Here is a 15,185-nt window from a genome sequence, read left to right as displayed (position 1 = left end):
CTTTTTCTACCTTCTGGCCAGGCCTGCACATTACTGGCCCTGGATTCCACCTGTTCCTCCTCCTGCTCTCATTTCTTTGTCCAGCCCCCACCTTTCTTTGAACCATATGCTGGCACTCAGAGGCAAGAGGCTTCCTTCCTCCTTCTCTCCAAAAAGAACCATTTAAATCAAAAAATAAATTAAAAGAAAAAAATAATTTTATCAGAAGAAATGATAATTATACAACATACAAAACCTTTGGACTACATTCAAAGCCATGCTTAGGAGAAAAATTAGATCTCTAAACATCTGCATCAATAAAAGACATAAATAAGATATAAATGAATTCAGTATGAAACAAATTTAAATAGTAGAAAAGCAAAATATCAAAACCTGCAATGAATACAAAAATAGAAATTTTGAAAATAAAGAAAAAATAAGTGAAAATAAAACAAAAAAAGTATTTGGTACAAGGATAAATAAAACTAAAAACTATTTTTTAAAAAAGTAATAAAATAGATTTTTAAAACAATTAAATGGAAAAAGGGAAAAATGAAAAAGGAGAATTGACAATAGATGAGGAGGAAGTAAAGAAAATTGTTATAACTATTTTGCTCAACTATTTATAAATAAAACTGATGACAAATTAAATGTATGATTTGTTACATAAAATATGAAATGTCCTTGCCTAAGCTCACACAACCAATACATATCTGAGGCTGGATGTGAACTCATATATTCCAACTTCAGGTCCAGTTCTCTCTCCACTGGGCTAACTGGCTGTCTTGAAAAAAGGATCTTAAATGGAAAAGAAGATGGCAGAAACTAGGCATATACCCAAATCTCATACCATATACCAAAATAAAGTCAAAATGGGTTCATGATTTAGATATAAAAGCTGATACTATACGTGAACTGGGAGAGCAGCAAATAGTTTACCTATCAGATTTATGAAGAACAGAACAATTCGTGACCAAACAGAGATGGAGATCACTACAAAATGCAAAATGGATAATTTTTCATTACATTAAATTGAAAATTGTTTTGCACAGACAAAGCCAATACAACCAAGATCAGGAAGGAAATAGAAAACTGGGAAAGAATTTTTACAACCAGTGTCTCTGATAAGGGCCTCATTTTTAAAATATAGAGAGAATTAAGTCAAATTTATAAGAATGCAAGTCATTCCCCAAATAATAAATGGCCAAAGGATATGAAAAGGCAATTCTCAGATGAAGAAATTAAAGCCATCTATAGTCATATGAAAAAATGCTCTAAATCACTATTGATTAGAGAAATGCAAATTGAAACAACTCTGAGATACCACGTCACATCTATCAGATTGGACAACATGACAAAACAGGTAACTGATAAATGCTGGTGAAGATGTGGGAAAATTGGAACACTAATGCATTGCTGGTGGAGTTGTGAAATGATCCAATCATTTTGGAGAGCAACTTGGAACTATGCCCGAAGGGCTATAAAAATGCACATAGCCTATATCTGGTTGTGGCCAATCTTGGAGAGGGAGGGGGAGAAAAATGTAAAACTCAAAAGCTTATAAAGTGATTGTTGATAAATCAGAATAAATTAGTGAAAAAGAAGAAAAATGGATCTTATTGTAAGTAAAAAAATATTGTAAATAATATTATCTAAAACAATGAGTTAGCATTAACTATATATATAATATATAAACTTGAAAGTCTCTAAAAAGAGATCAGTGGGAAAGCAAGGTATTCCATTTTCACCAATATTATTTTAAATAGCTCTAGAAATGTTAGCTATAGCAGTACAGTAAGAAAATGAGCATAGGAAAAGAGAAAGTTGTGGGAAAATATTTGATTTTGAACTATTTAAACAATTTATTGAAATTTAAAATGGAGAATAGACAACACATATAATATTGACATTGATTTTAAAGTTTCATCTAGAAGTTTAACTGATTTAAATTAATTATTGTAACAATAGGACTAAATGGGACCATAAAGTGCATTAGTAAGAAAAAAAATCTGACTTATTTGTCCAACTGAGTTGTTTGCCTCTGACAATACTAGGTTAGAATATAACTTATCTGTAAAGGCTGACATATAGGGCAACTAGGTGGTGCAGGGGACAGAACCTGCCCTGGATTCAGAAGGACCTGAGTTCAAATCTGGCCTCAGACACATAATACTTACTAGCTGAAATGACCCTGGGTAAGTCATTTAACCCCATTGCTTAGCCCCCCCAAAAAAAGCTCATACATAAAGATAATCAATGATTATAAGACACAAGTGTCTTATAAAGTAGAGAGAAGCCTTAGAAGCTAAAACAAAGGTTGTTCATTTTATTTTTCTTGGTAGATATTAAGTTAAGCAGAGTGAAGGAATTGTAAGACAGGAAGAGACAATGAACTAGGTATTTTGGAAGAGTGAGAGATACCAAATAAGTTGATATGCATTCATATATGGAAAAACTTAGTAAGGCTTCCAGTACTTTATATAGATTCCTTGTGCTAAACTTTTGGTACAATGTGAATAAGTATTGCATAGAATGGGTACTCATGAATAGGTTAAAAACTGTATTGTTGAAGAGAACATTGACATCAATGAAATCACAGATAACTAACTGAGCATTTTAGTAAAAAGAAAATGAAATCATTGCTATCAACAGAGAAGGGATTATATAGAGATCCCTAGAAATTCAGTTAAAAAATTAAACAATTTTAGTAAAGGAACAGGTTATAAAATAAAATCATAAAAGCCATCAGCCATTCTGTATATTATTAATGAAATCTAGCAGGAAACAATAAAAAATTCACAAAAATAGCTATAAAGTTCTTAGAATCAACCTATAAAACACAATAATATGTTATATGAATATAACTAAAACTCTCCTTGCAGAAATAAAGAAAGCAAAATAATTAGGAAATTATTGTTCATGGTTTGGGCATGTCAACATAAAAAAATTAGGACACTACCACATTTACAAATCTAATGTCATTTCAATCAAACTAAGAGGTCATCTTATAGAATTATGTATAATGATAACAAAATTCAAGGAATATAAAGAGACATAATGCAAAAAGTAGCCTTATCTTATCTATGCTACAAAGGAGTTCAAAACTCACTGGATAATCATTTTTTAAATAATAATAAGTTGACAAAAAAGGATTAGTTAAACAAGACCTAAAAGCAAATGACAGGTTTCTACTTTTTAGGTTCTTTGCTACAACAAAAAGTGCTGCTATAAGTTATAAATATTTTTGTATGTGTGAGTCCTTTCTCTCTGCTTTTAACCTCTTTGGAGTAACTACTTAGTGCTGGTATTTTTTGTTAACCTGAAGGACACCAATTACTGGGTTATGGAAGACTTCCTACGCAATATAAATTGTTTGGAAAGCTAGAAATTGGAATGACAAAAACTATACATAAACCAGCATCTTACATCTTATTCTATAATAACCTGCAAATGGATACATGATTTAAATATTAAAGGTGTTAAAATAGACAAATTAGAAGAGAAGTAGATACCTTTCACAACTTTAACTAGGGAAGAATTTTTATTTAGACCTGTCAGAGAAGGGGGTCATGGGAGGTAAAACTAGACAATTTAAAAAGGTTTTGCATCAGCAAAAGCAGTGAAATTTGCAGTAGAAGAGAAGCAATTAACTAGGAAAGGAATATTTTCAACAAATACATTTTATAAATGCCTGATAAATAAATTATGCAAGGAACGATACAAACCTTTGAGAATGAGAGCTATTCCCCAGTAGATAAGTGATCAAAAAACAGGAACAGCTAGTTAAAAACAAAAAGAAGAAAAGAAAAGAAAGGAAGGAAGGAAGAAAACCAAGCTAACAGTGACCATATGAAATAATGCTTCGAATTACTAAAACCAAGAGAAATGCAAATATTAGTTTTCTTGTAATTTGCATTTAGCTAATTGGCAAAAGAAGAAAAGATAATCATCAAAGGAACTGATTGAAGGCAGATATTGTAATATAATGTGGTTATAGGTGTGAATTGGTCCAAGAATTCTAAAAACAATTGAACTATATTATATCTATCTATTTACATATTAAACATATCTAGTATTCAATTTAATGTATGATATATTTGATATAACACATTTAATAAATAATATCTTTTTAAAAATAATATGTCTTTAAAAATGTTGGATGGCTAAAAATTTCATACACAATTTTCCAAGTTTTTTAAAATATTTTTCTTTTCCTTTTTTTTTTTTTTACAATTTTTTCTCTTTTTTTTAGGCAATTGGGGTTAAGTGACTTGCCCAAGTTCACACAACTAGTAAGTGTCAGGTGTGAGGCCGGATTTGAACTCAGGTTCTCCTGACTTCAGGGCTGGTGCTCTATCCACTGGGCCACCTAGTTGCCCCCTATATTTTTTATGTTTACTATTTTTCACAGTGTAATGATATTCAATTATGTTACAGTAACTGAATATTATTACACTGTAAAAAAATGGAAAATGTAAAGAAAGTTGGAAAAATTTGTCTGAACTGATGCAGAGTGAAATGAGTTGGATCCAGGAGAAAATATGTGTTTATGTAGGTGTGTATATGCATATACATGTATATGTGTTTATATGTATGAATGTAAGGGCATCTGCATATATGTTATACACACATGTATAAGTATAAATGTAAATACAGATAAAACCACTCTATTCAGAACTCTAATCAACAGAATGACCCCAATCAACACTTCAGAAGAGAGATGATAGAGCACACTCCCACCTCTTAGCAAAACATAAAGTTAATAGATTAAAGACACAAACAGGGCTTACATTGGAGGGTGAGGTCATGGTGACTTAATAAATAGTCTTAGAGTTGGAAAAAATAAGAAAGGAAAGAATATTAATGAAGCTTTTTAAAGAACACAGAAGAAAACAAAAAATACTTCAAAAAGTGACTCAAATATGTAAGACAATATTGCTATTACCTTGTAAAGTTAATATATACATTAAAATATATTCAACAAAAATTTATAATTTTTCATAAATCTTCTATATTCTTCTATGTATATTTCAATGTTAGTGTTTATTATTAAGTTCATAATAAAAGAAAATTTAAAAATTTATATGTTCATGTCTTGTCTCGATACCAAGATTATCAAACTCTTGAAGGCAAAGAGCATGTGTTTTACTTTATTTAAACCCTCCCATACTCGTAGTTAAAAAAAAATTGTGCTAAAGGAGTAAATGACATTAAATGAAGAAAAAGGCTCTATATACATTCATATTCACATAGGCATACAAATATAAGATATTTATGGTTGGGTTTCATCTAGTAATTCTATAGATCTCCATAACTTCCCAGTACTAAGTCCTTTGAGGGCAGGCACTACTTAATTTTTACCTTTATATTCCTAGAATATCACAGAGCTTAACACACATGTACACACAAACTTGCTAAGTTAAATTGAAAATATCAGCTGTGTAGAATGCAATTTTTAAAAAAAATTAATGGTGTTTTAGAACAACACATTTTGGTAACAGTATATTAAATCTAATAATGACCTAATAGCACTAAAAAAAGTGATGATGATTGAGTAAGATACAGATCCTATTTAGCATTGCAAAAATTTTTATAATTCTTGTGAATTATAGTCTGGAAAATAGAGTGAAACAAAGGGAGACCTTACAAGACATCAAATAACTAGAACATTTGTTCTACCAAGAGTTAAATGAAAATCTGATTTGTCTTTAAAACTGGTTTGCAACTCCTTTACAGTAAAGACAACTTTTGAAACCTCACATTTTTTTTTGATTGACTTGGGTGTTTGGAGAGCCAAGTATTTGTACCATTTATTCCTTCCCATATTAAATTTATGGTTTTTTCAAACCTTTTTTGGAAATGCAGCCTTAGATGAATATAGATAACGGAAGGCCCAGGCCTTTAGATTAACAGTCCTGAAATAGTTAAATTCCAAACCTTTCCCATTTCAAAAAGTGGATGGTTGGGTATGAATAAAAGATATCACCTTCATCTGAATATAGTCACTAAATTGGGATTAGTTAATTGCTCTATAAAATTATTATGATCTACAGGATAAGAAACGTGTTATACATTGTAATTTCCAAAACAACAAATCAATTCCGCGGGGTACTGTCTCACCTTGATATACTGTGATTTACACACACAGCTCCCATTAGTATAAATGGGAATTATATGCACAAGTCCCTTTAGTAGCAAAAAGGAGATTCTAACCCCACATGTTTATTTTAAGCTTTTAGATAGGAATCAGAGAATAGAATTCCCAGAGCTACAGAATGTCAATATTTCACATGTCAACAGTAAGAATGGATATAGGATGTGTTTGTACCATTCTTATGTTGAGCTAAAAAAATGCTTTATCGAAAATACATGGATGACCTTCAGTTTACCTATGATATAGCTCTCTTAGTTCATTTGGGATATGTTAGGCCAAAACTGAAGCCAAGGTCATTGTTGCTACAGTTTTTATTCAAACATATTTTTAGTCTTTTTTTACTTAGGAAATAGACAGAAGGGAATTCTTAGAGGGGAGAAAACTGAAGTGAAGAAAGATCTATAATTTTACTTCACACAGAACAATGTAATGCTTAAGGTTAAAACAATGAAACACACAAAACCAAAAGTTGTATTGACCAACATGGTGGTTTTATCAAGGAAAAACTAAACAACACTGTAGAGCAAATTTCTAACCCTAGTTTGAGAGCGAGAAGACATATATTAATTAGTGACTTTAAGAAAGACACAGACCTAGAAAGGTGAATAAGAAATCATTTATTTTGCTTATTTCCTCTACTGAAATATTCAGATTTAAAAAAAAAAAAAGCCATGCTAATAGGTTGAAATTAGGCAGACCAGTCAGCTCTTTCCCTAGACATCTGGGCATTGGCCTTTGAAACCACAATGGGTTAAGAAAACGAAGCTATTTCTCAGATTTTATCCCCTAAAAAGAGTTGTTTTAGGATGCACTGACTTAGAGTGGATAACTTGATGTTAGTATACCTTTTATAGGTTATTCAAAATGTAGCTCCATGTCTTTATGAGACTTTGAAAACTCTAGCTCAGCATTAATTTTGTTTTTCTCTCTACAATAGCAAAAGATACCAATATCTGTCAGGCATATGGAGGGGAGAGGGGAGAAGAAATACGAAAGATCTGTCCTTAAGATCTTTGCTGCTGGGATTAGAGAATTCAAATTCCCAGTCACCTTGTTGAGAAGATGTCTGTGGCCCAACTGTTTCAGACTCAACAGGTCCATTTGTTCTTGCAAACTTTGGGTATTCCTTGCAATATTTCGTTTCTGAACCCACGGTCTTGCTGAGCTCTGATGGATATTCATTTCTGTTCTTCTGTCAGAGATACATTAGGAATCTCCTAGTCCAGCCAAAGAACAGATTCTTGGCTGTCATACATCTGAATGAAAATGCTCCAAATGTTGCCTATAGGAACTGGTGTGTTTCTCATTTAAAGGTTTGAGGTCAAACAAACCTCAGAGACAACCAGTAGGCTGAAGAGTTTTAACGGAGATGCCAGGCTTATTTCACAGCAGAGATACCAGTGACACCCACCCCACCCCAGCCCTCCATCAGCAGGTAACCTGTCAAGTCTAGTACCAATCATCAGGGACAAAATAAGCAAACATCAGATATGATTAGACTGGACTTTTGGGGAGAGAGAGAGAGAGTGAGAGAGAGAGAGAGAGAGAGAGAGAGTGTGTGTGTGTGTGTGTGTGTGTGTGTGTGTGTGTGTGTGTGAGACATAGCTGAGCTCTCGCATCAGACTCCTAAAGGCAAAAAGAAATGTTTATTATAAACAGACCTGCACAAACTCATTTGACAAGCTTACAAATTAAAGCTTTGTTTAGACATCAGTAACAACCACAAGGAAATAATCTCACTGGGCATTTTCACTTTAGATTGGTTACCTTAAGTCAATTGAGAGTCTTAAGTAACCCGAATGCTCATGATCTGTAACATACCTTCATTAAAGCTCCTATGATCTATAGCTTCATTTTATGTAGACCATATGCAGTGAAAAAAAAATAACTAGAGTTGCTTTATTTTAAATGTGCTTTTCTAAGCATTTACAAATGCAAAGAAGACGTTAAAAAACACACACGTGCTCACACACACATACACAAGTTTAATGTTTTCATTTCACTTCTTTCCTTTTTATTCTCTTAATAGCAATGCTACAAAGGGGAACTTTTGATAACTATTACCAGCAAAACCCCTTGTTGCGACATAGTTAACTGCCCCCAGAGCTTCTATTTAAGGTTACCTGGCAGAGTTAGCCATGCCAGACGTAGTTCTGCTATTGGATAATTTGATTTGCTGACAATGTGTACTGCCTTTAAAAAAAGGAAGTGCCTAGGTGACTTATGTCCAAATCACACAGATTCTTTTGGTTAAAATGAAATGTGAGACTGAATTTAGCCTTTAATTACATTTCCTTCCGTACCTCCAACAAACAAATTTTTATAACCTTTCCAATGCAAAAAGTCATATTTTGTGAATTACTAGCTTGGAAGCAGCCCAGAACCAAAAGTTATTTAGGAAATTTTCTATTATTTGCATTAATCAAAGATGTACGTTGGCTATGTTTTCAGTGGCTTTATCAAACCATCCGTGCCTTGCAGGCTTCTCTTGGCCATAGGATTTTAGGTTTTTATCTAAACTGCTAACTGGCAAATTGAAATTACACTTGTAAAGAAATAGGCCCAGTGTAAAATAAGCCATTGTAGATGGGAAGCAATATATCAATAGTTCCTGCAATATCTGAGGAACCTCAACTAGCCCAAATTTATCTTTATTTTAAGGATAAGGATCTACTGAATGCATGCAAAAAATAAATAAATAACCCCACCACGGGAAAGGAAGAATGCTGCATGTCCAAGGAAGAATAAAAAGTCTCAAATTCAATTATTATCCAAACTATCTTTTGTAATAAGATGTTTATTATTAGTATTAGTATTTTCCATTTCATTCTGGCCCTTTGAATACTGTATTGTTTTGCTGTGGATTGTTCTGTCAAATGAAAACCCTGTTGGTGGTTTACCACGTGCTTAAACAAGCAAGACTAAGTATTAAATCTGAAGTCTCCGTACTTTAAGAAACATTTTTACAAGTGGAAAGTTATTCAGCTTACATAGTTCATCCATTTTTCCAGAGCCTTTTAAACCTGCATAATATATTGAATGTCAAAAAGCTATAAAATCTCTTTAACTATTGATATCTATTTGTAGATAGCAATATAAATCCCGCCATAAATTTGAATAAGTAAATGACTTTATCTAAACAAAGATTTGGTACATTGCTGTACTATTACAGAGACATTGCTGCCCTGGCATATTGAACATCAGGGAGCTAGAATTTTTATGCACTCATGGTTCTTAAATTATTGCCATAGAAAATCAATATGGGGTACTTTCTAATAAAGAAAAAAAAGGTGTAAACTGTAATACAAATGCATTTGATACATAGCAGGAACTATAAACACATGGGTACTATATGTGTGGGTGTCTGTTCATGAACAGATTCTCTCAAAATTGTGGGGGGAAAGCCTATACTTAGTTACAATGAGTCCATTCACCCCAGGACCAAGTAAATCCTATTTTTGATGTCCTTGCCATTACATAATGTCATTCATCATCCAATTAAAGACAAATATTCTACTTCCTCTTCTCTGGTGATAATATGGCCTAAGAGAACATAGCAGTCATGGGAGAATAATTTCAACAGTGTTTTCAATGAAATTCAAATCTAGATCCCTTAGTATAGGATTCAATATCCTCTAGAAACTGCTCTCTTGAATTCTTTAGCAATTTTCAATCCCTGTACTGTTCCTCCATCCATTCATCTCTTATTCATCTGTCTCCTTTCTTCAAGTCATCCAATGCAATGCTGCCAGATAATTGGTTGATTACTTAAAATGTCCATAGCTTACCACTAGCTACCAAACAAAATACGCACTCCTTAAGACTGGCAGTCAAAGTCCTTCATGCTTTGTCTCCAAACTGCCTTTTCAAACATCCCCCATTACTCCTCTGTACGTACTATGTATTCATGAAAAAAACAAACTAGACCTCTCTCTTTTCAGATCATATTATTTGACTTCTTGACTACAGAATTTGCTAATGTTACTTTCTTTTTATGTCTGCCTCTTTGATTCCTATCCATTCCTTAAAGCATAATTTAAGTGCCATCCTTTCCCTTAATTTTTTTCTGGTCCCACAGGTACAAGCCATCTTTCTTTCTCTGAATTAACACAGCACTTTATACATTTAAATTATACTTTCTATTTCAGTAATTTATATATGTGTCATCTCAACTACTAGATTGTGAGCTCTTAAGAGCACAGATTGTTATCTTTTGTGTCTCCCAGTAAAAATCCTATTGTAGTGCCTTGCATAAAGTAGGCAAACAATACATATTTACTGAATAAATTAGGCAATGAATTACCATTTTGATTCAGAGTAGAATAGATTTAGAACTGAAAGAATATTAATTATCACCTAGCAGTCTAATCCTCCCATTTTACATGTAAGGGAACTGAGGCTCAAAGAAATGAAATGTCTTGCCCAAGATCATACAAATAGTAAAAAAGCGTAAGTAGGTCTGAAATCCAGGTCTTTTGACTCTAACTCCAGCATCTTCTCCACTGTATCATGCTGCCACTAAATGATTTCTTGACCAATAAGAATTTTCTCTTGTTACTTCAAGTATATAGACTACCATTTTAGTTAGACTATAAGTCAGTGTACCCAGTACAATGAGTGGAAGGAATAGTTGATATAAATTACTAAGTCTATGAAACTACACAACTTGAGAAACTGGGATTTTGTCTTTTTTTTTTTTTTGGTGGTAGTGGTATTGTCTTTCTCGTAGTGTAGGGCATAGTACTTTCAGGAGGAATGGTTTAAGCTCTTATCTCTCAAAATAATACCTGTTCTACCATGGAGCGTGAACTAAGGACTGACCTGGATTCCTTTCCTGGATATTTGTTAGAGCATGCTATCTCATCCTTATCAGTTCAGTTGAGGACCGTATCTGCTTTGTCTTAGCACAGAAGGCTCACTCACTTTGTCCTTTCCCTTCCTTCTTTCCCTTGCCTAAGCACTGTTGCCTCAGTAGAACTAAGACCTGGGAAAGAACTTAGCTTAAAAAAGCCAAGGTCTCCCACCACATCCAGGGACATCTCTAGTCATCCTGATCTATATTTTGCCACTGGGCCCAGATGGCCCCTGAAGAGAATGAGAGCGGGTGACTTTGCACAGCCCTCCTTCACTTCAATCCAATTCACTTATAAGCCATGGAATCACTTTCCTTATGACTTGGTCTTCTTTAAGAATGAAGGTCAAACAATATCAACAGCAATTTGGCATAGTATTGTGCATATTTGAGTACTTTATGCTTTCATTATGTGGGAGTGGAGTGATCACGCCATGTGGCTCTAAATACAAAAATACCTTTCTAGTTTTATTTTTGCCAAATATATTACTAATTAAAGTTTTAAGTGATTCAGGTGGCATCAGCACATGCCTAACAAGGCATCTCCTCTATGACACACCTGAGAGGTGGTCCATATTGAGAGGCAGACTTTGTTCTATTTTGATTGCATGTTCACTACAAACCATGAGTGATTTGGTGAATTTTGTCAAACAATTGATCGATCAAGCGAAAGAAATCACTTTAACTAGTGTTCTAGTTTATCAACAACAGACATGCTTTCTTGTTAAAAGAATACAAAGGATTATTGAACTGAATTTTGACTTGCAGTGATTTCCCATGGACTTATCTTAGTGTGATGTTTAGTTTAGTTTTATAATAGCAAGATTCAGAAGTGAGTGTATTCTCTGCTTTGCTTTCTGATTCTCCATATGTCTGGAGGAGCAGCAGAAAACTTTGACGTTCATTGGTAACCAAAGTAAAACCAAAGAACTTTGTTAGACTTAGCATAACCATAACATGGGGAAATGCTTATTTGGGAATGTCTCTTTTTAGACTTGTTAGACAAAAGACACTTTAGCACTTCCCAAAGCAATATTTTTGTGATATTATCACAATACTAGTCACCTACTAAAGAAAGAAGCAATTGGCTTCAATGATCTTCATGAGACAATAATAAAGCAGGTTTCAAAAGAGATTTCACAACTAATTGTCATTCTGTACATTGTAGTATATAAGTTTGTGACAAAGTTTTCCGTATTTATCGAATGCTGTTATTAGCCAACTCTAGATGGACCTACAAATAATTAACTGTTTATAGCCTAATCACCATACAAAAAAATTCAAATAGATCTAAATGGTCTAACAATATATTGAACACAATGATTGGAACAACAATTCAGTAGATACGACTCAGATTAACTCAATGATAAATTACTTGCTGATCACTTATGTGAAATTTTATTAAGTTAATAATAAATGAGTGGTGTTTCTTACAAAAGTATACTCAGTTGGGTCATCTGTCCCTCCTTTTTATATGACAAAAATTGAATTAACGTTAAATAACACATAGAATTTTATGAAGAGTTGCCACTTATAGAATTGTGAGAGAATGGAAACAAAAGTTCACATTTTATTATCTCTCTTAAAGGAGGAAGAGATTGACATAGATAAAATTAGTGACCCAAATAATGCTCTTCCAGTAGAACCACAAATTCCAAAGACCAAGTCCAAGTTAACATCTCAAAGATGATAGGCAAATAGAACGCAGCTTCTGGGAAGGGGTGACACATTCAGACTGCAAGCAGATTGCAAGGGGAAATACGATTATTGACTAAGGGAAAGGTTTGGTGAAGGGACTAGTATTTGAGAATAATTTAAAAGGATGAGTAGGAATTAAGTAGGTAGAGAAGAAATCAAAGATTATTCCAAGTTTAGGGAATAGGACCAGTAAAAGCTGCAGGGTTTGTTTAGGAGAGAGCTTAATTCAGTTTGTCTACAGTATAAAGCAGTAGGAAGTAATATGATATGAGACTGCAATGCTATCATGTCACCATATGGTGAAGGATACTGGAGAAAGAATATTGAATAATGCTGAATAATCAGTAAGGAACCATTGACTTTTGCTTTGTTTTGTTTTTCACTTTTCGGTTGTTTTCATGTTTTATTTTATTTTTAGCCAAGGAGTAACATGACCAGACCTGTGCATGAGGAAAATTAATTTCATAATAGTATAAAGGATGCATTAGAGAAAACAAAATGAAAATATCTGTAAGACAATGAAGTTTTACTAGATCACATCTAAGGTTTATTGCAACTTTAAATCTTAAGTTCTAGCAGTACATTTTAGGAGGCTATTGTAATGGTCCCTATCACCAATAATGAGGCATTGTACTTAGATGTTAGTGGAGGGATACAAAAGAAAGGGTTGGTGTTAGAGACTATTGTTTTTAAAGTTTAATCAATAGGAAATGACTGAGTATGAGATTGCACGATCTTATGAGATGTGCTCAAAAGGATGAATAAAAAAGGTCATATCATAACATTTGAATGGAATAATTATCAATGCTTTAGTGTCCTCTTGTTGGAAGCATAGCAGTAGGGCACTCTAATGTGCAGAAAAAGAAGGAAGAATATTATTTGGCTTCCAAAGACACTAAATTGGGGAGGGAAGCTAATAGATTAGAAAACAAATAAAAATTTCAAATGATCTGGACCAGTTGACCTAATGGGCATAAATCAATGGGATGACATGCAATTAGGGAGAATGTTGGGTGTGTCACTTAGGAAAGAAAAATAAGCATTAAAATCCAAAGGTGGTCAGTACTGTTTTCATTTCATGCAGAGTGATGAATAATGTAACATTAACCCACTTTAAGTTAGATATAGCTCAGTGTTGTTAGCAATTAATCCAGAAGCACTTATGTAGTGCTTACTGTGTGTCAGACATTGTGTTAGGTGCTAGGGACACACAGCCAAAAATGTGACAGTCCCCGCCCTCAAGAAGCTTACACTGTGTTCCCAGAAACAACACGTAGAACACATAGGGCATAGATTTATGTCTGGAAGGAATCTTAGAGCCATCAAGTATCAGTTTTCAGATTTTAAGTGAGTCGTCATCTAAAACAGTGGTTCCCACCCTGTGGGCTACCAAACCCACAGGCCATTGAAAGTTATTACAAGGGTCAGGGGTGGGAGAACAACATCCAATATGTGAATCAAATATTGTCCTTTTTTTTTCATTTCACATTTTATCAATCAATAGACTGAAAACAACAATTATTACTGTTATGTGTGGTATCCATGATTTTTTTTTACATTAAAAAAAAGGTTCCTAATACTGAAAAATAGCAAGGAGTAACATCTAAATAATTTGAATAAATCTCAATAATGATGGGAAAATAGCAAATAGTTTAAGCAGAGGTTTGGTTCTGAAAGCAAAAAGAACACCATGTTTTCCCCTCTAGAGTATGAGAAGATTAACAAAGAGTTAATAATCTACTTAAAAGAGAAGTGATGATATGTATATGTGATGTATATGTATATGTGGCCAGCTTTTGACTTTTTTCCACTGAGGATAGGACAAGAAGTGATAAAATTATCAGATAAAGTGACCCTATTTTGAAAAGTCAAGGTGATGAGAGGCGCGTGTGTGTGTGTGTGTCTGGGCAAGTCATTTAACCCTGTTTGCCTTGGTTTCTTCATCTGTAAAATGAACTGCAGAAGTAAATGGCAAATCACTCCAGTATCTTTGCCAAGAAAACCCAGAATGGGATCATGGAGAGTTGGACACAACTAAAAACAATTTAACAACTGATACTCACTGCCTCTGTGATCTTGTACAAGTCTCTTAAACTTTGGGCTGGAGGAGTGGGGGGGATCCTCAGTTTCTTTATCTGCAAAATTAAAGGTTTGTATTAGATGGTTTCTAAAGGAACTTTCATCTCTAAATATATGACCCTAAGATTTAATAAAATGCATTCATGTTTAATTTATAGGATAGTCTGTAGGCAAGCCTGGTCAGAGAGAGTAGGAAAAGTTAGGTGATCAAGGTTCTTGGGAAAGAAGGAAGCCTTTAGTCAGAAGATTTATAAAGTTTCTTCCTTGAGTGGGAAAAAAAATTGCCAAGATGGTGTGGGACTCGGAACCCAAAGGCATCTGTCATTCTAACCACACTGATGGGAAATAATTGCTTTCAGGGAGAGACGAATAAAGCTAATAAGTGAAATATCTAGTATCATCCTTTAATCTCAGTCTTATGAG

This window comes from Phascolarctos cinereus, unplaced genomic scaffold (assembly GCF_003287225.1).
Source record: "Phascolarctos cinereus isolate Bilbo 61053 unplaced genomic scaffold, phaCin_HiC Scaffold_726;HRSCAF=1367, whole genome shotgun sequence".
Lineage (NCBI taxonomy): Eukaryota > Metazoa > Chordata > Mammalia > Diprotodontia > Phascolarctidae > Phascolarctos > Phascolarctos cinereus.
The sequence above is the reverse complement of the archived record's forward strand: the minus strand, read 5'-3'. Positions refer to the sequence as shown.